Here is a 6370-nt window from a genome sequence, read left to right on the forward strand (position 1 = left end):
ACAAAAACTGAACAAACTAATTAAACTAAGAAAAGTGATATATAACTAAAAAATCAAACAGTACCCAACTAGCCAAAATTGGGTTAATAAATTAAAACAAAAAACCATAGCTAAGCTGCTAAGCATATCTCTATAATTTAATAGCACAATGAATCAAAGAAGAAAAAGAAAATACTTCAACTGCATTGCATGCATATAGCAGATGGTGGCACAGCAGAGGTGTCATTACCCATAGATTTGATATGCAAACCTACTAAACAGCTATTGGATAGAGATAAACAAAGATGAAAAACATAAACATAAACAATAGAATTATCAAAATCCAGTCTTTTAAGAAAACAAGACTTTTTAGCTCCCACCCAAACAATACAGATCACAGTATGTGTTAAAAATTGCAACTGCCCAACATTATATAAATTTGCTTGGATTGCTACCCGAACAGGGTCACAACCACACACTGGTTGGCAATAGAGTTGCCTCAGTTATCCCAAAAGAAAATTTATGTACTAAAAAATGGATAAGCAATTAAGCACAATAGAAAGAAGGAAACTATTACTAACAATTTAGATTTGTTTTCAATAATTAATTAGAGTAATCAACCACTTAACTGTATTCATGAAATTGATTCAGTTGACTCTAATAAGATTTTCTTACTATTGAGTTCGTTAAAAATTCTGCTTCTTTTATGTAAGAGTAGAAAAACTTGTTAGAACCAACTGAACCAATCTCATGAACACGATTAAGCTATTGAATACTTTAATTAATTAAAAACAAATTTAAAGTCACATCCTCCTGTACACAGAAACTCAGAACAATATTCAAACCAGAACAGAAACTCAGTCAACATTCAACACCTTTCTTGTTCATGTTCACAAACATCACCACTTTCAGAGAATACCCAACAACCAATCAAGCCCTAACTAAGCAACAGAAAATACCACTGAAAATACCCAACAGCCAATCAAGCCCTAACTAAGCAACAGAAAATCAGAGAAGAAGAACACTTACCATAGATGACAACCCACGAACGGCCGATGCAGTGAAGCAGCAGCAGCAAAGCAGAAGCAGTGAAGCACAACCCAGTGAAGCAGAAGCAGCGAAGCAGAATAGGGAAGACGCAGTGAAGCAGAAGACACAAGGACGCCGCGGAGAACGGAGAAGCACTGAAGCCGTGGAGAGGGGAGAAGCAGCAACGCCGTGGAGAGGAAAGACTCAGAGACACTGGGAAGGAGGAGGCAGCGACAATTTTGGGAAAGTTGCAGCGACGATGATGGCGCGATGATGGTGAGTTTCGATTTAGGGCTTCCTGGTGACTTGCGATGATGGTGCGATTTCGGGCTTCCTGGTGAACTGCGGTTCGATGACGTCTCTGATTCTGAAGGCGTGGGTTAGGGCGGTGGAGGGAGGAAGAGTAGCGTTCTTTGCCCTTGGTTTCGAAGAGAAGAGGAAGAGCGCGTATCTGTTCTGCTTTCTTATATGCTTAGTGAGAAAATAAACAATAAATATTTAATAAATTTATTCTAAAATTATTTTAATTTTATTTTTTATATTAATACTTGTTATTTATTTATAATAAAAATACTAGCATAATAAATGACATGCAGAAGCTTGTCATGTCTTTACCCTAGGACTGCACCAATTGCATGATCACTTGCATCACACATTAGCTCAAATGGCAAGTCCCAGTTGGGTGCAGAGATGATAGGAGCAGTGACAAGCATGGCTTTCAGAGTTTCAAAGGCATGCAGGCACTCTTGGTTAAAGACGAATGGAACATTAGTGGCCAAGACATTACATAGGGATTTGGCGATTTTAGAAAAATATTTTATGAACCGCCTATAGAATCCTGCATGTCCTAGGAAACTTCTGATTGCCTTGACATTAGTAGGTGGAGGCAAGCATTCTATCACTTCCACCTTAGCTTGATCCACTTCTATCCCCTTGATCCACTTCTATGCCCAAGAATAATGCCTTCAGTTACCATGAAGTGGTATTTCACCCAGTTTAGAACTAGGTTTGTTTCTTGGCATCTTTTCAGGACCAGGGTCAGATGATTGATAAACCCCATTTGTAGGGTTTATCTTGTGTTGAATTTAGAAAGGATTTATCATCTTTTCCCACATTTATCCAATGAAATAGCATGGTTTTGTAAATTCTCCTTTAATTGTGCTTAAGAGTGAAAACATGCTTTTTAGGTCCTTAATTGTTTAATCTTGATTTACCTTTGATTCCATTAGATGCCTTGATATGTTTGTTAAGTGATTTCAGAATTAGGAGGCAAAGATTGGATCAAGGGAATGAAGGAAAAGCATGTAAAAGTGGAGAACTCATGAAGAAATGAAGGAATCGCAAAAGCTGTCAAGCCGACCTCTCTGCACTCAATCGACCATAACTTGAGCTACAGAGGTCCAAATGATGTGGTTCCAATTGCGTTGGAAAGCTAACATCCGGGGCTTCGAAATAATATAAGATTTGATATAGTTACATCACGTTTAGGGGGACGCGCACGCGGCGATTTCCACGTGAATCATTAAAAGCAAATTAGTGGCCAGCGAATTCTATAGCCTTGTGGGCCCAATCCAACTCATTTCTAATGCTATTTAACCCAAAGATTGAAGAGGGATGAGACATCTAGTCATTAGTTTAGTTTTCACATGCTTTTAGCTAGTTTCTAGAGAGAGAAGCTCTCTCTTCTCTCTAGAATTAGGAGTAGGTTAGATCTAGATTAGGAATTCTTAGATCTAGGTTAATTTCATACTTTGGTTTACTTTTCCTTTTGCAATTCTTCTTCTTCTACCTTTCGACTCTCTAGTTTAGCATTTAATTCATGTAATTCTCTACTTTTATGTTGATGCACTTTTGTTCTTCTATTTCTCTTTCAATGCAATTTATGATTCATGTTCCTTTATTGTTGATTTGATTTGTTGTTGTTTAATTCCTTGCAATTGAGTAGTGTAGATTTACTTTCCTTGCTATTTTACTATGTTTTCCTTTTATGCCTTCTAAGTGTTTGATGAAATGCTTGGTTGGATTTTAGTATAGATTTACATTCCTTGCAATTTTACTATGCTTTCCTTTTATGCTTTCTAAGTGTTTGATAAAATGCTTAGTTGGATTTTAGAGTAGATTTTAGTGCTCTTGGCTTGGGGAGGTAACTTAGGAACTCTTGAGTTACTAATGTCCAAGTGATTGACGATTGGGAGCCATTAACTCTAGATCTCACTAATTGATTTGGTGGAGAACTAGGACTTATGGTCTTGGATTGACATAGCTCACTTGACTTTCCTCTACTACTAGTTAGGGGTTGACTTAGTGGGGTTGATCCTTGCCAATTCTCAAGTTGTGGTTAGTGTTAAGGATAGAGATCCTTGACCACCAAACCTTGCCAAGACCTTTTGCTATTTGAATTTTATTTCCATTTACTTTTCATGTTTCTCATCCTCAAAACCCCAAAATATAACTCATAACCAATAACAAGACACTTCATTGTAATTCCTAGGGAGAACGACCTGAGGTTCAATACTTCGGTTTATAGATTTTAGGGGTTTGTACTTGTGACAAACAAATTTTTGTATGAAAGGACTATTGTTGGCTTAGAAACTATATTGCAACGAGATTTCATTTGAAAATTCTAAACCACACAAAAGTCTTCTCATCAAAATGGCGTCGTTGCTGGGAAATTGCAATGGTGTTATGTTATTGGTTATTGTATATATGTGAATATTGTGAATAGCTTGATTTTTGGATTTCTTGTTAGTTTTTGCTAAGTTTAGGACTTTGTTTCATTCTTTCTTATTAGCTTTTGTTTCTTATTTTCTATTTTCATTATGAATTCTCACTTTGGCTATGAGTTTGGTTCTCACTATGTTGTAGGAAATGAGAGCTTCAATGAGGATGTGTATCAAGGATGGGACAAGCAAAGGTGGGAGGGGCCATATGCATATGATCAATTTTCATGGCAACAACCCCCACCGATACACTATGAACAAAAGCCATTCTATGTTGCATACTAATCAAATGGTTATGGTGAGCATCCTTGTGACTTTCAAGAACCACCACCATATGCCTATCAACCATACCCTCAACCATACTCACAAGCCTCTTTTCAATAACCACCTTCATATGACCCTCATCCATATCCACCATTACAACAACCATATGAGCCATATGAACCACATATAGAGTCACCACCATTCCAACATCAATACTTTCAAGCACCACCCCTTCCATGCTATTACCAAGATGAACCACCTCCAATGTGTACAAATTTGCAACCACAAAATGAATACCACTTTCCACCACAACCTCCCATGGAAGAATATTCATGTCCTTCAATCCAAGAGCCATATGATCCTACTCATGATATCCAAGAGGAACAAGAGTCAAGGGATCGTCTCAAGGAAGCATTGGATCAATTTCAAGCAACCATGGAGTGTGTTGTGCAACAAGTGGAAAGGATGGAAAACATTGAACCACCACAACTCTACCAAGAAGAACCACCTTTCTACTATGAATCCTTCCCCCAAATTGATGAACCCTTCCATCCACCCCAACCTCCAATGGATGATATCCTTGATGTTCTTGTTCAAGGACAAGAGGAAATGAAAAAGGATGTGCAACAATTCATGGCCACATTGGATGAGGTGGTAAATCGGTTAGCATCCCAATGCTTGAACACTCAAGGGACTCCCATGGCTACATGTGGAGAAACAAATGAAGAGCATAACATGAAGGAGAGATTGGTGGAGAACGAGGGAAGTTGCTTTGTATTGGAACAATTGGAGGAAGCTATAATTGTTGAATAAGAGGAAGAATTGGTTGAAGACATAGGAGATGCAGAGCCTTCATGGGAACATAGAGTTGAAGAAAACCCCTCCAAGATGATTGAAATTAATGCTAGGGAGGAAAGTGCACACCTTCCAAGGCATATTCCATATAAATACTTGGATGGGATAGAGCAAGAGTTGAGTTCCCTTGGTGATGACAATCAAGCATCAAGTCTTAGTGGTGAAGAATCCTTTGAATATGAAGAACCTTCTCCCGTTGGATTTGAAAGCGTTGTGGAGGTAAATCTCTCTCATCCTCCCATTCATGATTTGAGTAAGGGAAAAGGCTTAGGTAGTATTGTTGAACAAAGGATTACATTTGAGAAATCTTTTAAAGAGGTGGAAGTCCTTAGAAAAAGGAGGAGGGGAATTGAATACGCTTTGTCAAGACCCTTGGAATCACCTTTGCCTAGGTTGCCATCTACACCTTCATTTGAGTGGGTGAAACTCATTTCTATTAGCTTTATTATCCCACTTGAATATGGTTTGCTTGAAACGGATGGCCAACTTAGGATGCTTTGTGGGATGAAGCGTAAAAGAAAGATGTTTCGTGGTTGGCGTTGCAAATCAAGGCTCATTATGGTTGATGCATCAAACATGAGATATAAAGGTTGGAGTAGTGCTCACCTAGATGGGTCTAGGAGGATTGTTGGATATTTTATTGAGAATTCACCCTACTCACCACCCGGTTGGACTAATAATGATGATCAACTTCAAGATAGGTGTGAAAATAAAGTGTAGGATCCCAGATCACAAAAAGAGGATCAAATTTGGGAGCCCATGGTTTGTGAAGAACTCCATCAAATCTTGAAGATATTAACTTTGAAGAATGGAGCTTATTGGAGATTCAAGCGTTGGTGGGTGTTCAAAGATAGCTTCAAGCACAAGCCACCTTGAGAGGAGCTCCCCATAAGTCCAACTTAAGGACAATAAACAAAAGTGCTAGGTGGGAGACACCCCACCATGGTAACTTCTTCTCATTTTCTCTTTTTGTACATATTGGTAATGAGTTTAAATTCATGTTTTTGGTTGATTTGTTGAGTATATTTGGTAGTTTAGTATGTGGTGCACGAAATTGTGATCTCTGGTAATGGCTCCAAAAACTTGGTGCTCTAATCTCAATTCATAATTTGTCACAACTTCGATACAACTAACCAGCAAGTGCACTGGGTCGTCCAAGTAATAAACCTTACGTGAGTGAGGGTCGATCCCACGGAGATTGTTGGTATGAAGCAAGCTATGGTCACATTGTAAATCCCAGTCAGGCGGATATAAAATAATTATGGAGTTTTCGAAATTAAATAATAAAATAAGGATAGAAATACTTATGTAAATCATTGGTGAGAATTTCAGATAAACGCATAGGGATGCTTTCGTTCCTCTGAACCTCTGCTTTCCTGCTGCCTTCATCCACTCAATCCTACTCCTTTCCATGGCTGGCTTTATGTAAGGACATCACCGTTGTCAATGGCTACTTTTGATCCTCTCTGGAAAATGGTCCGATGCGCTGTCACTGCATGGCTAATCGTCTGGAGGTCTGGAGG

The sequence above is a fragment of the Arachis ipaensis genome, chromosome B04, assembly GCF_000816755.2.
Source record: "Arachis ipaensis cultivar K30076 chromosome B04, Araip1.1, whole genome shotgun sequence".
NCBI classification, from domain to species: Eukaryota; Viridiplantae; Streptophyta; class Magnoliopsida; order Fabales; family Fabaceae; genus Arachis; species Arachis ipaensis.